General features: G+C 44.3%; 1 protein-coding gene across 3 annotated transcripts in view; it reads right to left on the bottom strand.

The window, feature by feature from the left end:
* LOC306940920 (uncharacterized protein) overlaps nucleotides 1-7,019 on the bottom strand; it is a 40,779-nt gene extending 33,760 nt beyond the window's left edge. For all 3 annotated transcript variants that reach the window (XM_079526185.1, XM_079526184.1, XM_079526186.1), the window contains exon 1: nucleotides 6,826-7,019. The gene's annotated coding sequence lies outside the window, so the exon portion shown is untranslated. The remainder of the gene's footprint in view (nucleotides 1-6,825) is intronic.
* Nucleotides 7,020-27,084: the final 20,065 nt, after the last annotated feature.

Below are 27,084 nucleotides of genomic sequence, written 5' to 3'. Positions count from 1 at the left end.
TTACTCTTTTACTCCTTAAGTATTGTAATTTTCCCTCTAAAGTATTTATCCTTAAAAGGTTATTCATATAGGATTACAGTTTTATAAGTTTAACATTATAACATCTTCATTATTATTTGTCTGCAGACCCCCATCTGAAAATAATTTATGCCAGGGACAAGATTTGTGTTGTTAAATGCTTGTAGATCGGCTATTTTCGCTTATTTTGGGCTTGTTTTCATATACCAGTTTGCTTATTTCTCTCACAGAATCTGGCAACCCCGCAACGATAGCCGTTAGCTACATTTAGCTAATATATTGATATCAATCCTGTAGCTAAAACAAGTACATTATCACGCTATATTACATATCGATGCGATCTGCGTTATTATGACCTTAATTTTCATGGCAGGTACATTCCAAAGCAACTAATAACCACGTTATGGTGTCATAATGTTAATGTTTACATTAAAGTAATTCGAGTCTTCTTCTTCTGCTATTGGAAATAGGAAGCCATTTCCGCATTTTCCATTGTTGTGATCACCCAGCTGGAACATTAGCATGAATTAGCTTTAGTTTAGGCGGACCAAAATAATTAAATTTTACAAAATATCATTGTTAATACTTCTTTCACTGCTATTTCTGTTAGCCAGTTAGTAAAAGACTAGTATTATCTTCCAAAACGATTGTGTACAAATAGGCGGAATTTGCATACTTTAGCAGGGAAGCTGTATGTGTAGTTAGCATTGGTTAACCTAAATGGTTATAACATTAGACATAGCGACATATTTATGTATATAAATGGCATTAAATGGGAGTCAGTAGCCTATGCATGTCAAACTGGGCATCCTTTTCAAATGGGGTCTTCATTTTCAGGGCAAGACCTCGCACGTGCAGACTCGGCTCCCAGCCTGGTACCCTAGTCAAAATATGGCCCTCGAGGAAAATTAATTGGGGAACATTGCATTTTGAAGTTTCAGTCTGAAACTCAAAATTCTGCATGTGGGAGTTTTGATCGGATACATCCAGAGATCATGTGTAGCAATTGTGAGATTTGGACAAAATCAATAGGTGGAGGAGCAAAAAGTGTTTTCAAAATCAAAAATGGCGGAAAATCTATAGAGATGCAAATGGCCGTGGCCTATTTTGGGAGATGCGTCATGAGCAAAGGGATCCACTGAAACAATATTTATTTTATTTTATGACCTATAGTTCATGAGTTATAGGGCAAAACGTAAAGTAGGCTGTTATAGCTCCACCATAAGGCCGACCGATGTAATTAAAGGGTGGGAAGCAGGGACATTTCCTTTAAAAAAATAATGATGCATCTATGAAAGTCCCCCTAAGGATGTTAAGTTAAAAAAAACATTTAGAAAAAAGGCATGTCCCGATACTTGTATCGGAATGCCCTCCGATATGCCCTTATTTGGTCATATCGGAAGCGGCAAGTACGCCCCGCACCAATCCGATACCACATTTTATTTAATCACGTGATGCGCGCAGCACGGTGAGACGGGGCCGCCGGTATTGAAAACGTGCATCTCCAGCCGTAGGTGTGAACGGCTTTGACGACGTGCGAATGGGGGACAATTTAAAACAAAGGCGGCTTGCTGTAGTTTGCGACTAACATAAATTTGCATGCACAAGGGCTGCCAAGTAGGCTATCTTTTGTTGTTTTTCTTTCTCCCCTCTCTTCGAAGTTAGACTGGACAAATAAACTCTAAACTGACTGGGCCACGGTGGGCTGACGCTCATGGCACCGTGGGTGGAACGGGTGGAAAAGTTTGGTTACATTTTAAAAGACAAGAGGGGAGCTAAATGCAATAATGTAGCACAGTTGTTAACTTAATAAGTAGGCTACATGCACGAAAGGGAACATTTCGACAATGCATAGGCATCCGTCAATAATGCATTGTATTAAACCCAAATGTATCGCATTTGGGTTTAATACAACTCTGTGCATGTCTGCACCGAGTCGAAACACGGGAGCCGTCAGCTGCTGCAGCGAAACAACAATCCACGTCCACCCAAGGCATGCGTGGTTTGAAGACTCCATCATTGCCATCATTCATAATCCAATTCCGTTTGGGAAACTCAAAACTCCCTGCCAAAGTTATAATAATAATTCGACTTCTCAGTCTATCGTTGCCGAAAAGGCAGATATACAAGCTCACAACGTGGTGCAACCAGACACAGTGTGAGCTTGTAGAATGGCTATTTTTGGTGCGTGACGCTGTCGTACGAGGACGTATACATTACGCTTTTAAAGTGACGGTACACAATTAACTCTGTTAGAAAAGTATGTATTGTATTTCAAGACCCAGTAGTAAAATGTAGTGCAAGGGATGTTTTGGTTGGTTAAAAAGAAAAATATGCATATTGAGTGTGTGTGTGTGTGTGTGTGTGCTTGCAAAGTGGAACATCACCAGGGCTAAACTTCACGTTATTCTACGTGATAACGCAACCAACATGAGTACATGTACTTTACACTTTTTTTAAAAAGCACTGGTATCGGTATCGTAACGGCTAACACAGAAATTGTTGGATCGGAATCGGATCGGAAACGAAAAAAGTGTATTGGGACATCCCTACTTAGTATATATTTAGGCACAGTATGTCGATAACGTCAATCTGAGCACAGCGCCTTTGACACGCATCGCAGTCTACCGCGGGGACCCCCTCGCCAACCTCCCGTGCCGCAGAGGTCGGCACGGGGGTCCGCTCGGGGAGTGCCCGACCGGTCAAAGCGCGATCGGCCCGATCAACATCAAGAATGTTTGATATTTGCTCTGCCCCGCTCCGATTATCCTGTAGTGTGTGGTGCTATCAGATTTCAGATTGAAAAAAATCGGCTAGTGTAAGGCCACCTTTAGGCAAAGCAAAGCTACTGTTGTGCACACACGAGCCCTGTATGATAGTCCAGATTTGCGACATTGAGGGGTCAGAAAACTGAGCGCTCGAGTGCTGTTCATGCAGCCTGGAGAGGGAAATGAAATACATTGATTTCAACGAGGGCGGCGCAAAGAACAGCATTTTCAGGCATTTGTGCAACATGACAACTGTTTGAAAGTATTGTACAGTCACTACAGCAGTGGCGTCAACTTCGGGAGTGCTTGAAGGCTGAAGCACCCACTGACACAATAGATCAGTGATTCCCAACCTGTGTGCCGCGGCACTTTAGTGTGCCGTTTGGCCAGTTTGAAATGGCCAGGTGCAGGGGCGGCAGGTTCCTATAACGGCAGTGGGTGCCCCCCCCCCCGCCCCCCCGGCCGCAGCGGGGGAAAAAAACATTTTTTTGGTACTTTATAATTTACAGTTTGCTAATAAATACAGTGGTGCGCGCTTTCAGTTCACAACAATTAACGAACACATTAAATTGTTTCAGCATCTTGTTTCAACATTTCAGCATGATCAACAGTAAATAATTAAATTGTTTCGGCCATAAGCGGCGGGTGGATTTTACCTTTAGCTAGGTGGGACGACGACGACGCAGATTTATTTATTTATTTCCCTCAGATGGTCTAACAATGTCATGATTTGACCAATTTATTACCAATCTCGTACACCATTGCTCACGAAAGCAAGATCCTTGACCCAATTACAGCCACTGCATCTTACCTTTTAAAGTAAAAGTAGTCTGAGGAAAAGGAACAGTTCTGTTCCCCGGACATTGTTTTGGGATATTTTGGCTGAGATGCAGCTCTGTTTGTCAAGTCTCAAGTCATGGCTCTTTACAGACGGGCCGACGGTACACAGACAGCAGCCTCTCCGCTGACTGTGTTAGTGTTGTGTTGCTGCAGGAGACGGAGTGTGAATGAACCGTGCGCTCACTGGAACAAAGCCACCGTATTAGCATTTGAATACCTGTTCTGTGAACACCGTAAAGGTGTGTGCCTACGTGACAAAATGACCAGGGGGAGGGGATCTTCAACTTAATCTCAGTGGGTGCCATTTGGCTTATTATTTTTTCAGTGGGCGCCCAAGCCCTCAGGCACTCCCAAAGTTGACGCCGCTGGCCAGGTGTGCCGTTTTGAACGGCACAATTTGAACAGAAGTAGCCTCGGTACCCAGGCTTTTATTTTCGTTGAAAACGAAACGAAAACTCTGACCAAAAACTCCGACCCTCCCCAGACAGCAAAAGATACTGCAGGGCTCAGTGGGCTGCCATGCCGGTCCGTTGTTGCAATTTGCATCATCATTGTTGTTGTTCCCATCCCCACCAGTCTAACGACCCTCGGCCATATAAATGCTAATGTGTGGCTTTGTTACATGAGGAGATCACCTACTCGCCTGGCACATACTATATAAAAAAACACTGCTTGCTGCTCTGCATTCCTAACCTCGTGTCACTATGGGCTTTCAGTGTCTTCCTGCTGGTGCGTTCACACGGGCAGTTGATCATGTGGAGCATACATGGGCAACTAGCGGCCCAGGTGCCACATGCGGCCCCAACCTTCACTAAATGCGGCCCACAGGTTGATATCTGATAATACTGATATATTTCAGCTGTTGCAATTCCAAACATGCAAACATGACCCGCATTAATTACTTCAGTCGATATATTGCGTAATGACTATTATTATTAAGATGTTATTCTCTTTTTTTGTGTCAACTGTATTTGTGTTTAGTTCATAGAGTTAACATAACTATAACTAAATTGATCTACAAGCCCACACTGTGTTGCAAAAGCGGCTGTGGTGGGCTTACAAATCGCCGGGGCAGACCTACATACAGCTGAACTGCACTGCATAACAGTAATGGCAGACGATTCACAACAATAAAGAGAGAGAAGCAGAGTAGCCGCGCCAGGTCCTTCATGTTTCACGTTCGCTGTCATACCGTAAATTCATAATTATATAAGTTTCTCAAACGTAACTTTCAAGTGAACTTTATGGAAACTTTAGGGAGAAGTCTTTCTTGCCTGGCTGCGGTGAACACTTGTGATTCAGCCGTTCAAGACGTTCTTAACTTTATGTGTGTGCACCGACTGTGCACAGCATGCACTCAAACTTTGTTGATCATGCGTGACGTGATGGAAGCATTTGTGTTCGCATTGGTAGGTCAGGAAATAAAATATATTAATATGAAATAACTAGCCACCTTGTGTATATGAGAGCAAATATTTTGTTCTGGTTACAAATACATTGTAGCAGCTGTGTGTATGTGTGTCTCTGTGTGTAAAAAGTGTGTATATATATATATATATAGCACCACTCACTTCACACGGGTGTGATTTTACATCAAAAGTCCATACATTTTAATAAGGGCCTTTCTCGGCCCCACCCCTCTCCCACTGTATATATTGTGTTTAGTTTCTAAGATGGCCGCAGCACCAGGAGGGGGTGGGGCAGAGGTGAGCGGGCGAGGTCGACATATGCCCTTACTGAGCTGCATTCAAGAAACTTATCTTGTCTCTGACACCTGACTTGTGTCTGAACACAGCTTTGTTGGATGGGTTTTGCCCCCCCCCCCCCCCACACTGTCTGGATGTAATTTTGAATTAAATTAATAACAGAGTAGTTCTGTACTCAAAATCTGCTGTTTGGAGGAACGTGCAGACGGTGCAGCAATGGGACCAGGCCGCGCTTCGTCATCACGCATCGCTTTTTCGTTTTCGTTTTACAAGCTTGTTTTACGAGCTCACAATATAATACTCACAATGTGTCGCATCAGGACACATTGTGAGCTTGTAGATCTGCTATTTTCAAATGGCTGCAATGTATAGGGTTGAAGTGGTTAATTCATTTTATGAATGAAACTCTTTTGAAAAGTTTTAGATTTTTTTATTGATGACGATTTTGGATGTTTGAGTGGTCATTAGGCTATAGAATGCTTTTAATTATGATTATGTTATAAACATTATTGTTATGATTATTATTATTATTGTTATAAACCATTATGAATATGTATGAGTTCTTATAATTATAGGCTACAGTGTTATAAGGAGATTATAAAGAATTATACATGTCATCTGGGGACAGATACATACAAAAATCACACCTGTGTGAACTGAGCATTGCAACTATAGATTTATTGTTATAGTTACTGTAGGCCAGGCCAGGGGTCCTTGGGAGAGTTCCAGGGGGTCCCCAGCTAAATGATAATTAGGAACCAAATGGACCTTTATAGGTCTGTAACTCAGAGTGTACAAATGGAACCAAATTGACTCTGACAAGTCCATTTGTACTCTCAGAGTTAAATTAATATTGATTTTACAATATAAATTGGGGCCCCAGAGATAGAAATGCCATTAAATGGGGGTCCGTAGCCTAATGTATGTCAAACTGGGGATCCTTGGAATGAAAATGGTTGAAAATCACTGTTCAAGCCATAAAAAATCTTCTCTTTTGGGGGTCTTTGGTATATATTTTCTAATGGGGGTCCGCGGGCTAATGTGTGTCGATTTGGGTGTCCTTGACATGAAATAGTTTGGGAACGACTGCTGTACTGTATTGTAGTGTACTGTGCTCTGTACAATAGTAAGTAAAGTACAGTACTTTGATTATTTTTGGAAAACCCTTAGAGAAATGACAGTGTTACCGTGTGGGGGTCCCCGGCGGGTCCACGGAACATCCTCCAGACGCACAGGAATGCGCCCAGAGGGCCGGACCGGTTCCAGCAAGCCTTCCCGCGTCCGAAAAGGTTGCCGCAGTTGTTGTTGTTTTTTCAGCAGGGCAGAGAGAGTGGATTGACATTCAAGGGACCTTTGTTGTTACCGTCTCCCCAAACATAGATAAGCTAAACAAGGGTCCCGAAAGGGGCTAAAACGGGGCCCTAACTCTTTGGGCTATATAGACTTCATGTGAACACATGTTGTATAAGTTTGTAGTTTGTAAACACACATACCTGCAGTCAGTGTAGATCCATGTCCATATCAACATCAACGTCCTGCACTTTGAGATGTTTATCCAACGAGTAATGACACTTATATATCGGTTAGATATGGTAAATACTGCAGTTATGACGAGGCTGACTTATATACTAGCGACGACCACGCTGACCAACTTCACGGTGCGTTATCTCTCCTGATTTATGACCATATGAGGTTATGACGACACGCAATTACTTCCGGGGCAACGTGTCTCACACATGCGCATTGCACACGATTCAGGTTAAACCGTTGCCTGTTAGTGTGTTTCGCCCCTTGGTGGAAGAGGTGTGTAAGTGAAGATAGAGCCTCCAGGCTGTAGCTGTGGAAAGACAAGTCTGTCCTCCCTCAACGTGAGTTTGTGTGTTTGATCTGAAGCTCAATTTATTATGGCAGTGGTTCCCAAACCTTTTCATGTGAAAATTGACACTAATTAGCCCACGGACCCCCATTTGAAAAGTTATGCCAGGGACCTAAATAAGAGAAGATTCGTATGGCTCTATAGCAGTGATTCTCAACCCGTTTAATTTCAAGGACCCCCAGTTTGACATGCATTAGTCTACGGCCTCCCCATTTAATGTAATTTCTCTTCAACCCCCAATTTATATTGTAAAATCAATGTTAATTTAACTCTGAGAGTGTACAAATGGAACCAAATGGACCCGCTTGGGTCCATTTGGTTCCATTTGTACACTCTCAGAGTTACAGACCCATAAGGGTCCATTTGGTTTCAAACTAGGCCTATCATTTAGCTGGGGACCCCCTGGAACTCCCTCAAGGACCCCTGGGGGTCCCCGGACCCCACTGTGGGAACCACTGTGTTATGGTCCTCCTTTAGCTCATAATGCTGCGTTCACACGGGCTGATTCAAAAGATACATACAGATACACAGTGTATTTGTAGCTTTGCATCTTTGTAGCTGAAGTTGAAACCAGCTGGTCAGGCTTGGCCTCACTCCTTCTAGCCCACCTCACCCCTGCCCATTTTGATGGGCTGGAAATGGAATGGCTTAGGGTTGATTTATTCATTAAGAGCTTGTAGATCTGCTATCTTGAAAAGATTTTAATCCGTTTCATGCATTATGATACCTTGTGAAAACGAGACAGTCTAGATAATTACTAGTAGGCTACTTTAAAGGACAACTTTATTATTATTATTTTTCAACCAAGGTTGCAGGAACCTTACTGCGAGCGCAACTGAGAGGAGAAGATGAATAAAGTTCATCTCCTCGCCTAAAAATCCTGATTAACCGGCTATTAAATCGGCTTCCCTTACAGATGAAAAAGACAGTGGAGAGAAATCACGCGCCCCCGCTCCCCCCCCCCCCCCCCCCACACACACAGCCAACTGAGGGTGCTTTTCGACTGAGAACCAAGGCCGCCGTCTCCACTATCTGAGACAACGCGACCCTGAGACCCAGATCCGGGAGGGCCGCTCAGGATACGCAGACATAAACAATGAACTTAACGAGACATTTCACACACATTCCCGCACCACACGCCGCCTTCACCCTACCCACCCCCCAACCGCCTCCCTCCCCCGCATCCTCCCATGTCTTTCTTTTTTTCTGCAAGGACGAAACTAGTGGCGGCGCACTCAGTTGCAGCGGCTCAGTGCACTCTTAATTTCATTGTCTAAGTATTTGTATACTCTGTACAGTGACAATAAATTGAATCTAATCTAATAGAGAAAGTAAAACAAAAAATAGTGTTATTTATTTTATTTTTTCATTTGCTGCTTAGGGGGCGGGAGCATTCGATTGCAATTTCTTTATTATTATTTACTATAGTCCATACTAGACCCCAGGAAACTGTGGCCACAAAAGATTGCTGCAAGAAGAGACAGCAGCAAATGAAAAAAAGAGTAACACGCAAGACTTTCTCTAATAACAACCTAAAACATTGAAAAAACAAAAAACAAAGTTGTCGTATATTTTGATGCCCCAAACCTTTGTAAATGTTGATTACTGGAGTTAAATACTTGTAGCAGAGTGTTTCAGGTGAACACTTCTTCTTATAAAGGTTACACAGTGCTGCTTCAAAGCTCTATATTTTCTGATATTATCCATTAATTAAGTGTTTGTCCAGAAACAGGAGTCTCTCCAGATCACACACTTTCAGGTGGGTTACAGTCAGATTTCATCCAGTCAGAGAGAGAGAGGGAGAGAGAGAGAGAGAGATAGAGAGTAGCCTACCCAGTACCCATAAAGCAGCTTATTATTTTGTTCTGGTTCAAATGCTGATTTCTAATTGGTATCCCGGCCTGAAAAAATAGCTGGGAAGACAGGGATAGACCCGTTACTGAACAGACACTCTACAGCAGTTAACTATCCTATCACAATCTACCTCTATTTAATTTAACACTCATTTTACCAAAATACATCACTTATACGCCACCTTTTAAAAAACTAAAGACGACACTTTAAAAGTGGAGAACAGAGAAAAGCCAGAGTCGACTGATAAATAGCATAAACATTGAGGTTTTATTAAATGTTTCAGTGACAACATAGATTCCCTTTTCTCCAGTATTTTGGAGTTCAACCATGTTGAATCATGCAATCATTTCAAAACAAGAGCATGCAACACCTGAAAGCAGTGGTTCTCAAAGTGAGGCCCAGCCATGCAGGGAACCTTTGGCAGGGGTCATCACCATGCTGATGACCCCTTTTCAATTTTTAAAAAATAATACCAAACGACTCGCCCCTTTACCAACTCGCCCCCGCAAAATGTTTTAATGTAGTTAACAGTTAATTTAGTATTTCCCTCCCTCTCTGAAATCTGAAATTATCTTGTATACAGATTTATTTGATTGTATAGTAGTCGATCTCTATACTGTAAAATTAAGAAAGAATAAAATGACACAGAGACAGTGACTGCTTAATTAAGTGAATTTAGGACCTTCTAGCAGTTAATTTCGCTTTATTAAACACATTTCTTCCATGTAGCCCATGTTTTGTAATGACATCATCATGCTATTATGCCCGTGGATATACAGAGTGAACTTAACAATTATAAATGAATATGATCATACCTTTTATATAATCACCAACATGAATTATGTTTGCTATTTACAGCTAGGTAGAGTAGTGGGGCGAGATGGAAAAGGGGCGACCGTACCGTCAGAAATTGTCAAAAATTTACCAGACAATAATATGACCAGAAACACATATAAGAGCTATCCCCGATTGACCATAACACAGGTCTCTGAGAGTGTGCACATGGAACCAAATGGACCCTTATACAGGTCCATCCATTTGTACACTCTCGGAGTTAAGGGGGTGCTTTGCAAATAAAACATTTGACAACAGCATGGACCTTTTTTATTTTTGTTGCTATGCCTTTTGGAATAAGTGTTTGACTGCCCTTTGTTACTGTTTTTACATTTATATTATAAACCAATCAATCAATAGTAGTAGTTGGACTCATATTACGTCAAAGAGTCAATCACTGTCATTCATATTCTGAAGAAAACCTCAAGACTTGACATTCAGTAATTGCGTCTTATGATCAAAATAAGAACATCATTATAATGGCGTGTAAAAAAAAAAAAAAAAAATGTTGCCACGGACAAGTCTTTGCCAGTGGTGGAAAGTACTGTACTTAAGTACAATTTTGAGGTATTTGTACTTTACTTGAGTATTTCCAATTTCCAGTACTTTTACTTCTACTCCACTACATCTCGGAGCCAAAATTTGTATTGCGATTTTAATTTTAATTAGAAAACATACATTAACCACTTCAACCCTATACATTTTGGCCATTTGAAAATAGCCGATCTACAAGCTCACAATGCTTTGCAATGTGACATATTGTGAGCTTGTAGATCGGCTATTTTCAATAGATTTTCTACACATTTTTAATTTGTGAAATGTGACATTCTGCAATATGAATACTTTTACTTTTAGTACTTTAAGTACATTTTGATGCCAATACTTTTGTACTTTTACTCAAGTACATTTTCAATTCCGTACTTTTACTTGTAACGGAGTAGTTCTAAATTGCAGTATTGGTACTTATACTTAAGAAAAACAATTGAGTACTTTTTCCCACCTCTGGCCTTTGCCACGGACACGTGTACGGTCAGACATGTTGGTGACCCCTGACCCTCGGTGTTCCTTGGGGGGGGGGGGGGGGGATAAATGGACCCTTATGTTGGTCTGTGACTCCGAGAGGGTCCATTTCGGTTCCATTTTGTACACTCTCAGGGTTACGGGGGTCCTTGAAATCAACGTTTGAGAACCACTGCCAATTGAAGTCAAGTTCAACACTTGCAGCGCAAATCCAATTTCTGAACCGTTCAGAGTTAAATCAGACATATTGTAGTTTGTTTCGTTCTGGACGCTTGGACACGGAAGCCAGATATACATTTTTTAATGCTTTATACTCCACTACAATTATTTTTGAGAACTTTAGTCACAAGTTACTTTGTAGATTTAGATCATTAATGCAAAACATGTACATTAACTATTTCAGCCCCTATTTTATACTTCGGCTTTAAAAAAGAAGAAGAAAATAGACGATCTATTACAAGCTAAAAATCACACTCGTCTGAAGTTGAGGGGCGCTTTGGGGGGGCATGCAGAAAGTCCATAGATTTGGCTGCCACGTCACGGTGGGTGGGAGGTAGTATGAATAAGACACACATAAAAAGTCAATAGACTTTGCTGCCACACGTGACTATAATAAGCCAGGCGCTGGAGGGGCCAGCACCCCTCATCGTGACGCATTGCGCGCTTGTAGATCTGCTATTTCACGCCGCAAGAGTAGGCTATAAGTAAGCGCTAAGTGAGCACTGCATGTGTGAACACATCCAGACCAAGAGAGCACTGCCCCACAGACGGCACAATAAAACCCACAATACACTCATGCACTGAACAGTTCATGCAATTTCTATAGAGCTACTTTTTTTGTGTGTGTGTGTGTGTGTGTGTGTGTGTGTGTGTGTGTGTGTGTGTGTGTACGAGCCCCATTGCTCCGATTCGGGCCTCACTGTGTGTCTTAGATTATTTTTTAATCAATGCTAATACTACTGTTTCATACTAGTTCATGCCGTTTACTCACTTTGTAAAGTCACTCTGGGTAAGAGCGTCTGCTAAATGCCAAAATTATGAAATGAAGAACATATTTTTTTTTTTTAGGAGTCTGCTTCATGGCAGAGAACGTTTTGGCAGCTAAGTTACAACAACCAACGCTAACACGAACTATTCAGCTCTGTGATATTGTTCATGACGGCTCACTGTACCGCACAACATTAAAACACCTGCATTCTCTAAGTCTAGACACCAAACATGTTCCTAACACTGACACCTACAGGCAGCAGACAGAACAGCAGCTTCACAACAACAGCTTCACTTCCACAGGCAAACAAAACAATTTAATTTAATTTGGCAGAACGGCTAACTCATGGAAGGTTGATGTTTTTTTTTAATATAAAATCATAATAATGTTTTATATATAAGAGTAACTTTTAATTTTGTATTTTTAGAAGTTTGTTTGCAGGAAAAGTGCCAAAGATTAAAACAAATTGTAATACAAGTCAAACGAGACATTTTAAGCTCGCAAAGCTGAAAGCTTTGAACAAACACTTATTCAAGCACTTAAACCATATTTTCTTAGTTGACTAGGGTCCCCCTCAGGGCAGTGTTTGATAAAAACACCCACATCCCTCCCACATCAAATATCTCCGCCGCCAACATAGGCGATACACAAAGCTCAGGTAATTACCACTGACATTTCACAAAACAACTAGGGTAGCCAATGTGCTAGCTACGTGCGAGTTCTGTATCTAATGTAGAATTTCTATGTCTCTAAGCATGCAGCAATATAGACTCTACTACTGTACCAAATAACATGTATGACAACACAACACTGACCTCGTGGTAGCAAAGAGCACTAGTTGCACTGTGGTTACGGAATTCCATACTAACATGCTATTTAGAAGGCAATAGCATGCAGGACTTTTTAGTACTCTTTAGTAGCTTAGTAGCTACTAAATAGTATGTGAGTTGCACACTAAATTCCAGAAAAAATTATTAATTAAATTAGTCTGAAACAGTGGACCTAAGCTTCTATGAATGCAATATGTGGTATAGCTGCGACAACATACCATAATTTACAGTAAAGTATGCTTCTATTATATTATGCAGAATGTCGTTATTTGTTGAAGCTGATGACATGTCAAATAAACATTACAACACAGAGAGAAATGTGTAGTACCTCTGCTTTGTCACGAGATGGCGCACTTTCCTAACATTGTGTGTGGTTCCATTAGAATGTCCCTACACACAAGTTCTGTATTCTATTAACACAAAAGCATGTCGAAACATAGCATGTAGCGCATGTGATTCTGGACGCAACCAAACGTATCTGGTAGGATTGGGGACCTTTAGGATTTTAACAATTCCGGTTCCTTAACGATTCCCTCTTAGCTGTCCGAATCGTGTTCTCTTTAACGATTCCTATATTAAAAACTATATATTTAATACATTTTGGCATTCATTATAATTTTTTGATTAAAAAAAACAAATTAAATCATGCAAACCGTATCGGGAAGAAACCACCTAACTCCAACATGTTCATTTTTCAGGAAATTAAAAATATATTTATTTCTGGAAATAAAGAAAACCTTATATTTTGAAAACAAAGCAATACTGTCTTATCAAAGTTGGTGTTGTGACTTTAGATATTGTCAAGTACTTTCACGAGAGGGGGAGAGGTGGTGGAGTTAGCTGTTTTAGCAGTCAGTTTGAGGGTCCAATGGAGCATTTTTTACTACTTTCCATTGGTTCAATATTTGCAAAAAAATTATAATAATCAAAAACCTAAAATAATGGAGTTAGTTGGTTTCCTCCCGACATATTGTAGTGGTTCTCCAAAGTGAGGTACAGTATGTAACTCTGAGGATGTACAAATGGACGCATAAGGGTCCATTTGTACACTCTCCCGAGTTATGCTGTTCCTTGAAATAAAACACAAAATAAGTTTGAGCACCACAGACGGTGTGATAAAACTGTTCCAAATATGACGGAACCGGATTAATCCGGTTCCTCAATGTCCGGTCCGGTTCCTTGGATTCCTTTCTTCCAGGTTCCGGATCCAAACCCAATTAGTTTGCGAGCATGCAATCCTCTTTGTACAGTGATTTAGACCGCAAGGATCGAGGGCCGCCGTCTCAAGCCAACTTCAGCCACGAGAGACACCACCGAGCAAGCTAAAGTGCACGAGTTGCTGTCTCGAATGTTGCGAAGTTCGCTTAGCCCCGATTGAGGTAAAGTAGCTACTGGTCAATCACAGCGAGTCCTTCTGCGAGTGTTCTGGCCAATCACACGGCTAGCACTTTCGATATCAAATGACGCTGATCATCCCCTGTATCGCTTATTTATTTTTATTTTTTTTTTAAATAATTTTTATCCCACGATTTTTGCAACCCAGTTTTTTCACCCAGTGCCAATTATCTAATTTAATCCTGGGTGCTACACTTCCTCTGCCAACCTGGGGGGGCAGCGGACTGACCCTGTATCGCTTCTTTAACCTCATGCCATCTGGACAAAGATACAGAACCTTGCCATGGAAAAAGGTCCGTTTTAGTAGGAGTTTTGTTCCCTCAGCCATCACGGCATTAAACAAACTGCCCCGCCGATAGGATGGTTCTGTATACTGTGGGGACCTCATGTTTTTGTATTGTATTGTATTGATGTGGGTGTTGAACAGCCTGTGAAGACGAATATCCTTCGGGGCAATAAAGATTATTATTATTAATCACAGCGCGACCTTACTCAAAAGCGAAGGAGGATTCCACGCTCGCCTATAGTACAGTCTAGTGCTGTTTGCTCTTTCACAGGCCAGCGATACGAACACAGAAACACAGAACCCCAGTGCTCTCTTTCTCTCTCTCTCTCTTCTCTACGTCTCCATGGTAACGCAGCCTCCTCCTCCTCCTCCTCACAGGATGCTCTCCCTCTCCTCTCCGAAGGTGACGGTGTCGGAGGAGACGGTGCAGACCTCCGGGGGGTCCCCGGGTCGGAGCCCCCTCTTCAGGTGCACCACGCGCACATTCTCGTTGTGAGGGCCCGGCTTGGTCACGACGCCACCGCCGCCGCCGGTGGGGGTGGAGCCTGGAAGCGGAACAAGAAGTGACATCATGAGCGCCGACAACGTCGTCAGATAGCGCTCATAGCGCGCGTGGCGCGCTATGAGCTTGTAGGTCTGCTATTTTTGAAAAACCGAAGAACGACTGACATAGAAACATAGCTTTTTCAGAAAACTGTCAGGATGTAGAAGACATTATTAGAATCTGATCTCAGGTCAAAATGATCTGATCTCATATCAAGGTCCATTATTTATTCGGCATTTGAGCCACGGACCACCATTTGATGACAAAACACTCTCAGACCTAAAGCTACTTTTGTTGTCTTTGGATAAGAGTTTGCCCACAATTCCGTGCTGTATTGATAGTGGTATAAATACGAGAGATAACAGGCAAACGTTGATCAAAATAACAATTATTCTACATTCTCTCTTTTACCAAGGCCAGCCAATGAGAAAACTGAACTGACATTGAAAACGATGAAGTCAAAATAAAATCAACATAAATATATATATATATATATATATATATATATATATATATATATATATATATATATATATATATATATATTTGACTTCATCGTTTTCAATGTCAGTTCAGTTGTATATATATATATATATATATATATATATATATATATATACACACACACACACACACACACATGAATATACCTTGGCTTGGGGACATGATGACGTCACTGGTGGGGGTGGAGCACACGGAGGAGGTGGTGGCGTTGGCGTCCCCTGGTGGCGGACGGGGGCGCTGCTGGTTGTTGCTGTTGCTGTTGTTGTTGAGGGTGGTGTTGCTGGGCGTGCGGTTCAGGTTGAAGCTTCTGGACGAGGGCCAGCTCTCCTCTGGGCTGCTGGCCAGCAGGCTGCACTGGTCCTGGAGGCGGGGTTGAAAAAGGTTTCATCACATACATTTTCATTTATTTAGATTTTTCATTTTTAGCTTATTTTTGAGTGGTGTAAACCACTCCTACGACTGGCTTTGTTAGTTTACGTGTCTGTCTGTACCAAAAAATTAGCATGGTTGCTACGGTCACCCAGTTCACCCGGGTGTGATTTCATTACGTCAGACATTACGTCAGATCAGAGCTGATCAGGCTATATAAGACCTTACACCACTCAGTTCACACGGGTGTGATTTTTTTTGTAATGACCCGTTCATTTTCCTCATAGACTTTTCAAAAAAGTATTTATTTAAAGAGGTTTACGCCGCGGACAAAGCCAACTCTTGTCGTGACAAATCATGACAATACACACAATGTTTTGGGCCGAACAAATAATTAGAAAGAACGACAGGTTACAACACTTTTTTTTGTTGTTTTTCTTCTTTGTAATTATTTGTTTGGTCCAAAATATTGTGTTTGTTGTCATGATTTGTCACGACTCGAGTTGGCTTCGTACGACGCTTAAAAGGTCTTTAAATAAATATGTCTGGGGGAAATATGCATTGGGAATTATTTTCTGGGCCTGGCGTCGTCATGTAAGGGGGCGGGACTGCGACGCTCCATTACACCCACACAACCTGAACTTTAAGCATTCAGTGGATTGATTCTCTGTGGTCTGGGGTTTTCTCTGTGTGTTCTGAACTTCTGAAGCCCCGATACGTTCCCTCATAGTCCCTACGCTCATTCTGTACTAGCTCCGAGATGAGGTCACGAGCAGTGTTGTTTTTGGCAGCGAAATTTGATTTTAGTTTTAGTCATAGTCTTTTGAATAGTTTTCACTTAGTTTTAGTCACATTTTAGTCACCTGGAATGTTTTAGTGTTAGTCTAGTTTTAGTCGACTAAATGTCATGAGATTTTAGTCGACTAAATCTACGGTTGATTTAGTCGACTAAAATGTATTTTGGCGGGGCTTGATGCCGTCGTAATGACTGTTTTTACACTTGCTGAAAATAGCCGATCTACAAGCTCACAACGCGTCGCGCTGCGACGCGTTGTGGGCTTGTAGATCGGCTATTTTCAGCATGCAACCAAGTGTAAAATGACTTATACTGGATATCTTGTCCGCTAGTCCCTTCCTAACATTTTAGTCTAGTTTTTATTTGTTGACGAAATTGTCGATATATTTAGTCTTAGTTTTAGTCATCATCGATTAGTTTTTATTTAGTTTCTATTTATTTTTTGTCAATGAAAAAAGGTAGTCGACGAACATTTTTTGTTTAGTTTTAGTCGACGAAAACAACACTGGTCACGAGGCGAAGCCCCTCCAATTGCGTTTCAGAAATGGCGCATGGTTTCCACAATTTATGCTGCTTACCCTTTTCTTTTCTTTTTTTAAATAATTTTTATCCCATGATTTTGTAACCCATTTTTCACCCCTGTGTCAATTATCTAATGTGATCCTGGGCTCTACACACCCTCCGCCAACCTAGTCCCCATATACAGCATGGGGGACATGGGGAGAGCAACGGACTTGAACTCATGCCTCCTTCATGCCTGAGTGTCCAAGTTGCTCCTTTACACCTGACAGGGGGGGGGGTTTCCCTGGTTGGACGTAGCGCGTGGAAGGAACACGTTATTCCAACCAGTTCCTTTCCCCTCCATCAGGCGCCCCGGCTGGCCAGGGGGAGGCAGTTTAGAGACCAGGATTACTGCATGTTTTTTGTGAGGGTACCTACCCTAGGGGACACGGGGAGAACATGCAAACTCCACACAGAAAGGCCCTTTCGCCAACCCCGCCTCGGGTATGGGCACTGATGACGCGGAGGAGGAAACACGCCGCCAGCACCCACAGCGTCCCGAGCGGGAATTTAACCCAGGACCTTCTAGTGTTGAGGCGACAGCACTACCAACTGTGCCACCGTGCCCCCTGCTTACCCTTTTCTGCAATTATATCCAAAAAGTGAAGGTCTGATAATGAGCTAAACTACATTTAATTTAGGAACGTCTAAGAAAATCCAAGTTGCGGCATGAAACGAGCGTTTAAAAATCCGTTGTCCAGTCAGCCGCTTCCATGTTTTTCAAGGAAGTTGAAAAGCTTTAGCGCCTCCGCCGGCGCCTCCCCTGGTCGAATGTGGAATTACATTTCCCAACTGACTTCAGTTCAGTCGGCATGCACGCACAACTTCCTTGAAAAACATGGAAGCGGCTCACTAAACAACCGGTTTAAACGCCCGTTTCATGCCGCAACTTGGACTTTCATGGCCGTTCCCAAATACATTTTAGTTTAGCTCGTTATCGGACCTTCACTTTTTGGATAGAATCTGCAGAAAAGGGTAAGCACTAAGCAGCGTATGTTGTGGAAACCATGCACCGTTTCAGAAACGCAATGGGAGGGCTTCACCTCGTGACCTCATGTCGGAGCTATACAGAATGAGCGTAGGGACTGAGGGAACGTATCGGCGCTATATGTGTTCTGAAGCCTTTTGAGCTGCAATGATAACAGGCAAATTCCTATGTCATATATGGGATTTGTGGGCTGTTACATCACAGTCCACAGGGAAATCAGAGCACTAGTTTGAGCCAGAAAACCCCAGACCACAGAAAATCTACTGAATGTTAAAAGTTCAGGGTTTTTTGGGTGCAATTGAGATCAGAAAACCTTTTACAAACACTTGTTTTTATGTCACGATAAAGCAGTGGTTCCAGTGTTGATTTTGTCGACGAATACTATGACAAAAAAAATGTCCGTCGACTACCTTTTTTTGACGAACACTAAATGTTAACTAAATGAAAACTAAGCTATGATGACTAAAACTAAAACTAAATATGTTGACAATTTTGCCAACAAGTAGTCCCTAGGAAGGGACTAGTGGACAAGAAATCCAGAATAATAAGTAATTATACCACAGGTTGTTTCGCGGAAGCAATCTGATTGGTTGAAACAGCCTTCTAGCCGTGGGTTAAACCAGCACCATTCACCACCTAATCAAAACAAAGAATTCAGCTGCTCTGTTCTCCCAGAGCGCTAGCAAACTCGGTGGGCTAGGCTAGCTAGTTTCTTGGGACATTTGTGGTCGTAGTGACTACATCTGTCATTAAACAAATATTCTTTTTCAGCGATTTTCTTAATTTTAAGGGTAACTGTTGTATAATTGCAATATTACACTCGAGGGTGTGGTTTAACGTTATTATTGCCACTTCAGTGATGCTTGCGGAACTCAACTTCGTCTCGTTCCTGACCGCATCACTGTCGTGGCAATAATCACGTTAACCCTCTCGTGTAATATTGCTTAATTTTACACTTGGTTGCATGCTGAAAAGCCGATCTACAAGCTCACAACAAAATCCATGTTAGTCGACTAAATCAACTGTAGATTTAGTCGACTAAAATGTTATGATATTTAGTCGACTAAAACTAGACTAATACTAAAACATTCCAGGTGACTAAAATGTGACTAAAACTAAATGAAAACTATTCAAGGGACTGTGACTAAAACTGAAATCAAAATGTGTCAAACGTTCCCAAACTTTTTGGTTTAAAACAGGTAGCTGGTTGCGCACGTCCAGTCACTCGCTGGTGCTGGACAATAGGTCGTTAGTTACAATGTATAGAAGAGAAGTTCGCACGCATACTACTCTGCTCCCACAGTGTTTAGTTTATTTTTTTCAACACTGGCGTTTCGGCCAACAATGGCCGAAACATTGTGTTTGTGAAATACCAGTCTTTTAAAAAGTAGTGTACGTGATATTTTTTGGTTGAAACTAAAGGTTTTCTTTGTTAAAAGGTTAAATCACTATAGTGTGACAGTAATCATTGCTGTATAGAGTTTCTCCAGCTCTTTACTAAACAGAAAATTCATTTTCAGGTAGGTGACAACATTTCAGCCAATCAGGAGAGAGTAGCTATTTATGACTTATGAGCTTAATTTTTTGGGCGCGTTCGGAAATAGCGCACTAAGCGCACTGTGCAATGCAAAAGTGAGTGCGCTCCAGTGCGGTATTTCCGAAACGCACCCTTTAGTGTTTCTGTTCAAATTGTGTCTGCTCATTTATTTGTGTCTTCACTTACACTAATGCACTTACACTTGTTTAATCTGTGCCCTGACTGCGTTCTCTATCCTAATCGGATACAATTGGTATCCCAGTTTCAGTTTCGGTCTCTGAAAATGCATTTTCTGTTAAATAAAAAGCTGTAGAGATATGGAGACTCCTGTTACTGCAACAAGCACTATAAAGCAATGAGTACTATCACAATATAGAGCCCTTATTTGAGCCAAAGAAAATCACTTACACTACCTTTAAAAATAAATGTGTGTTATTTTACACATCCACACACAGAGCTGGAGCAGGCTTCTCTTCCTTACATCGTCCCAAACCTTTTAGCTCAAGACCCAAAAAGAGAAATTAGATGAGACAACAGAAGCAGTAACATGTTGTGTAGATGAGACAACAGAAGCAGTAACATGTTGTATAGATGAGACAACATAAGCAGTAACATGTTGTGTAGATGAGACAACAGAAGCAGTAACATGTTGTGTAGATGAGACAACAGAAGCAGTAACATGTTGTGTAGATGAGACAACAGAAGCAGTAACATGTTGTGTAGATGAGACAACAGAAGCAGTAACATGTTGTGTAGATGAGACAACAGAAGCAGTAACATGTTGTGTAGATGAGACAACAGAAGCTGTAACATGTTGTGTAGATGAGACAACGGAGGGTTACACGGTAACCCAGGTTCTCTGAGTGGAGAAACTGGCTCTCCACTACAAATTATTCAATTTGTACGGGAACTGACCCCACGGGGCAGTGTACGTGGATATCTCTTTAAGACACATCTTCTATGGTGGCCCTGCCCAGATGCCAATCAGCGGGCTATTTAAGCCCCGTCTGGGCATGGCCACTTCGATTAACTCTTGATTGACACGAATTTCGGAGCGGCTCTTTCGTGGAGAGCCAGTCTCTCCACTCAGAGAACCTGGGTTACCGTGTAACCCTCTGTTCTCTATCGTGTTCGAGACTGGCTCTCCACTACAAATTATTCAATTTGTACGGGAACGCTCTAAGACACACCGCGATGAAATAAGCAGACCCGGCTGCCCCTGCGGCAGCTCGAGGCAGTTTAACCTCGAATTCCCTTAGAGCCTATACGTGGTGAGCGCCATGAGTCTGACCGTGGCTATCCTTGCCACAGGCGCTTGCCAACATGCTCAAGACGCAACCTAGGCTCAGCTGGCCCAGCCAGACGCTGCGGCCAGTCAACAAAACTCGTGGCCTAGACGCAAGATGCCACCTAGGCTCAGCTGGCCCAGCACGATGCTAGGCCATTGACCACCGGGGTGAAGGGCTGCTCAAGCCAGCCCATCAGATGCCCGGCCGACCTGACCGGTCAAGGTGCCGGTGACCCTACCGCTGAGTAGCACGCAGGAGCGACTCCCACAGGGGGAGCGGATGCCACCACGTTCCATCGGTAGGACAGGGTAAATGTAGACAGAGTCGACCATGTCGCTGCTGTGTAGATCTCTGCCAGAGATGCACCATTCTACAGCAACAAGGGGGCTGTCATCCCATGGGCAGAGTGTGCCCGCCTTCCAGGCGACACCGGCACTCCTGCCTGCTTGTATTCCTGTTGGATCACCCCTGTGATCCGGTGGGACAGTCCAGCCTTCGACCGTGGTCTACCCGAGCACCCCTGCTAAAACACACGAAACGCTGGTCCATCCCTTTGTGGGCCTATGTGTGGCCCTGACAGACGACTCCAACGCTCTAGCGGGGTCGAGTGGGTGACCAGCTATGTCTGCACACTTCATCCGTCTGCATGTGAAGCGAGGACAGAGCTCAATCACCTGATTGAGATGTGCCCCTGAGAGAACCTTGGGGAGAAGGTTGGGTCGAGGTGTAAAACTACTCCATCACCCGGCCGAGCTTGTTATGGGTTGACAGAGCTCGCATCTCCCACATTTCTCCTTGCAGACGTGACAGCCAACAATACTGCTGTCTTGAGTGACAGTATGTCAGGCTCACTGACTAAATGATTTTAAAGGGGGCTCCTCATAGAGCCTCCGGGGCTAACGGCCTGGCCCCCAAATGGGACTGGTGGGGCCCTAACCTGAGCTCCTCTGAGCCCCAGGGTGCCCTTCGGGAAATGTCCCCAGGTCACTGCAGTCTGCAGGGACATGCACTCCCGCTCAAGTCCGCCCGTCAGACAGTGGGCCAACAGACTGTTGAAGCCATGTCCTGATGCGGAGCCCAGCACAATCAGTGAGGATGGTGCTGGCTGCCACATGGATACCACACTGGTATAACCTGCTAAATGCGGACGGCATTGACACAGAGTCCGTCCCACAGATCTCAGATAGAGGGACATCTCGTCATCAGTGGTTTCCCCCAACGTGGTCAGGTTTCACCAGGGACGGACGCACGGACAAGACTGAGGCTTCCTCCGCGAGCGGGTTCGGCACTCAGCTTGTTTGCTGTTGTTGTTTTTGTGGAGCTACGCGGCGCCCTGAGAGGAGTCGTCGAGACGACCATCTCTCTTCTTACCTCGGTAAGTGGACTGTGTGCCACGCAGCTGTATGTTGTTTATATATTTATATATTGTTTAAGTGTCAAAACTGCTGAGATACACGAAACGTCTGCTCTCGTGGAAATCAAAAAATCGAAGTGGCCATGCCCAGACGGGGCTTAAATAGCCCGCTGATTGGCATCTGGGCAGGGCCACCATAGAAGATGTGTCTTAAAGAGATATCCACGTACACTGCCCCGTGGGGTCAGTTCCCGTACAAATTGAATAATTTGTAGTGGAGAGCCAGTCTCGAACACGATAGAGAACAGAAGCTGTAACATGTTGTGTAGATGAGACAACAGAAGCAGTAACATGTGTAGATGAGACACCACGCAGACGGACAACAGAAGCAGTAACATGTGTAGATGAGACACCACGCAGACAGACAACAGAAGCAGTAACATGTGTAGATGAGACACCACGCAGACGGACAACAGAAGCAGTAACATGTGTAGATGAGACACCACGCAGACGGACAACAGAAGCAGTAACATGTGTAGATGAGACACCACGCAGACGGACAACAGAAGCAGTAACATGTGTAGATGAGACACCACGCAGACAGACAACAGAAGCAGTAACATGTGTAGATGAGACACCACGCAGACAGACAACAGAAGCAGTAACATGTGTAGATGAGACACCACGCAGACAGACAACAGAAGCAGTAACATGTGTAGATGAGACACCACGCAGACAGACAACAGAAGCAGTAACATGTTGTATAGATGAGACAACAGAAGGAATAACATGTTGTATAGATGAGACAACAGAAGGAATAACATGTTGTATAGATGAGACAACAGAAGCTGTAACATGTTGTGTAGATGAGACAACAGAAGCAGTAACATGTTGTATAGATGAGACAACAGAAGCAGTAACATGTTGTATAGATGAGACAACAGAAGGAATAACATGTTGTATAGATGAGACAACAGAAGGAATAACATGTTGTATAGATGAGACAACAGAAGCAGCAACACCACGCAGACAGATAAGTAGGACGGTGGTGGGTGGTGGATGTGGTGTCCGGCACCTCGGAGCAGATGGACATGCGCGTGACAGCCGGGTCCTGGAGCGCTCCGCTGAGGCTGCTGGGAAGGACGGCGCCGCCTCCTCCTCCTCCTCCTCCCCCGCTCTTCCTGGACGTGCTGTCCTCGTCCAGCTGGGGATGGACGGACGGTAACGGGGAAAACAACCACCAAGACGACCACAACGTGAGAGGAAAGAAGAAGGCAACCACAAGACAATTCGCAAGCGTTGGTAATTGTTGCACGGAAGAAACGCTAGCGTGCGGGGCTTGAGTAGTGTTAGCAGCAGAGTGGCTCACAACCTCAGCCTGATGGGGTCCCACAAAAGTCTGATATCCCCCCCCCCACCCCTTGGTTTAGTGGTTAAGAAGTTGGCTTTCCCGCGCTAGGAGACCCCGGGTTCGATTCCCGGGTGTGTTACAGTATAGCTCATTAAAGTACAGTATGATGACGAAGTCTGATGATGATGCATTGGCCCACTTGACATCACAGGGGGCGGGATGATAAATATGAAACTTTTTGGGGATACTTAACTCTATAAATAAAAGCGGGTGATTACTATAGTCTGGTTGCCCGATGGCGTGAGAGGAAAACAAGCGTCAGGTGACGACAATGAGAGGAAAACAAGCGTCAGGTGACGACAATGAGAGGAAAACAAGCGCCAGGTGACGACAATGAGAGGAAAACAAGCGCCAGGTGACGACAATGAGAGGAAAACAAGTGCCAGGTGAAGACAATGAGAGGAAAACAAGCCCAGGTGAAGACAATGAGAGGAAAACAAGTGCCAGGTGAAGACAGTGAGAGGAAAACAAGCCCAGGTGACGACAGTGAGAGGAAAACAAGTGCCAGGTGAAGACAATGAGAGGAAAACAAGCGCCAGGTGAAGACAATGAGAGGAAAACAAGTGCCAGGTGAAGACAATGAGAGGAAAACAAGCCCAGGTGACGACAGTGAGAGGAAAACAAGTGCCAGGTGAAGACAATGAGAGGAAAACAAGCGCCAGGTGAAGACAATGAGAGGAAAACAAGCGCCAGGTGAAGACAATGAGAGGAAAACAAGTGCCAGGTGAAGACAATGAGAGGAAAACAAGCGCCAGGTGACGACAATGAGAGGAAAACAAGCGTCAGGTGACGACAATGAGAGGAAAACAAGTGCCAGGTGAAGACAATGAGAGGAAAACAAGCGCCAGGTGACGACAATGAGAGGAAAACAAGTGCCAGGTGAAGACAATGAGAGGAAAACAAGCGCCAGGTGAAGACAATGAGAGGAAAACAAGCCCAGGTGACGACAGTGAGAGGAAAACAAGTGCCAGGTGAAGACAATGAGAGGAAAACAAGCGCCAGGTGACGACAATGAGAGGAAAACAAGTGCCAGGTGAAGACAATGAGAGGAAAACAAGCGCCAGGTGACGACAATGAGAGGAAAACAAGTGCCAGGTGAAGACAATGAGAGGAAAACAAGCGCCAGGTGAAGACAATGAGAGGAAAACAAGCGCCAGGTGACGACAATGAGAGGAAAACAAGCACCAGGTGAAGACAATGAGAGGAAAACAAGCGCCAGGTGAAGACAATGAGAGGAAAACAAGTGCCAGGTGAAGACAATGAGAGGAAAACAAGCCCAGGTGACGACAGTGAGAAGGACGCGAGACGAGGAGGAACAAGACGGGAGGACGTCGCATCGAGATGAGACGCCACGACACCAAGAGAAAAGGAGGTGAGGCGAGACGAGATCAGAGCAGATGAGATGAGACAGGACGACACGCACGCACGCGCACACACGCACGCGCGAGCGCGCACAGGCAGAGACGAAACGACATGAGGAGATGCGAGATGAGATCGGTGCATGGAGACGAGACGACAGGACAAAGATGACACGAGCAGAGATGAAACGAGATGAGATCAGAGGACAGCGGAGGAGGAGGAGAGACGAGGCGAAATCCAAAACGAGCAGAAAGGCGAGGCGAAGGAGTCGATGCGAGCAGAGTTGTTGGAGCCAGGGGCGAAACCCGGCATGGAGATATCGTTGAGGCACGTTGGCAAGAAAGTGAGGCGACGTGGCGTGACATCAGGGATGTGCACACACATGGACATCAAAGGGGGCTTGCCCGGACTAAGGCAGCATTCAGGAGAATTGCTTTTTCTTTCTCCGAAGTCTCCTGAACTTGAATGCATTTTGCAAATCCATGTCGTTATACACCTGCATCTCCACTAACTAAAGAGTGCTGGGTTTGCCCCCCCCCCCCCCCGAAAATAGCTGATCTACAAGCTCTCAACGCGTCGCAGCGTGCCGCGTTGTGAGCTTGTAGATCTGCTACTTAAAACCTTTGCTTCTGTAGAACGCCACAACGGTAAGGCCTTCCGGTCTGATTTAGGGATATGTTATAGAGCTCCACGAGACGCACGCGTGGAACTGTAGTACGTCCTCGGGCGACCTTTCTAGTCGACATGGCGCGCGCGAACGTTCCACTACACCGAGTGGCGCGCTACGAGCTTGTAGATCTGCTACTTAAAACCTTTGCTTCTGTAGAACGCCACAACGGTAAGGCCTTCCGGTCTGATTTAGGGATATGTTATAGAGCTCCACGAGACGCACGCGTGGAACTGTAGTACGTCCTCGGGCGACCTTTCTAGTCGACATGGCGCGCGCGAACGTTCCACTACACCGAGTGGCGCGCTACGAGCTTGTAGATCTGCTACTTAAAACCTTTGCTTCTGTAGAACGCCACAACGGTAAGGCCTTCCGGTCTGATTTAGGGATATGTTATAGAGCTCCACGAGACGCACGCGTGGAACTGTAGTACGTCCTCGGGCGACCTTTCTAGTCGACATGGCGCGCGCGAACGTTCCACTACACCGAGTGGCGCGCTACGAGCTTGTAGATCTGCTACTTAAAACCTTTGCTTCTGTAGAACGCCACAACGGTAAGGCCTTCCGGTCTGATTTAGGGATATGTTATAGAGCTCCACGAGACGCACGCGTGGAACTGTAGTACGTCCTCGGGCGACCTTTCTAGTCGACATGGCGCGCGCGAACGTTCCACTACACCGAGTGGCGCGCTACGAGCTTGTAGATCTGCTACTTAAAACCTTTGCTTCTGTAGAACGCCACAACGGTAAGGCCTTCCGGTCTGATTTAGGGATATGTTATAGAGCTCCACGAGACGCACGCGTGGAACTGTAGTACGTCCTCGGGCGACCTTTCTAGTCGACATGGCGCGCGCGAACGTTCCACTACACCGAGTGGCGCGCTACGAGCTTGTAGATCTGCTACTTAAAACCTTTGCTTCTGTAGAACGCCACAACGGTAAGGCCTTCCGGTCTGATTTAGGGATATGTTATAGAGCTCCACGAGACGCACGCGTGGAACTGTAGTACGTCCTCGGGCGACCTTTCTAGTCGACATGGCGCGCGCGAACGTTCCACTACACCGAGTGGCGCGCTACGAGCTTGTAGATCTGCTACTTAAAACCTTTGCTTCTGTAGAACGCCACAACGGTAAGGCCTTCCGGTCTGATTTAGGGATATGTTATAGAGCTCCACGAGACGCACGCGTGGAACTGTAGTACGTCCTCGGGCGACCTTTCTAGTCGACATGGCGCGCGCGAACGTTCCACTACACCGAGTGGCGCGCTACGAGCTTGTAGATCTGCTACTTAAAA

This window comes from Electrona antarctica, assembly GCF_951216825.1.
Source record: "Electrona antarctica genome assembly, chromosome: 17".
In the NCBI taxonomy this organism is placed as follows: Eukaryota; Metazoa; Chordata; class Actinopteri; order Myctophiformes; family Myctophidae; genus Electrona; species Electrona antarctica.
This window is presented reverse-complemented; position numbering and strand designations above follow the sequence as displayed.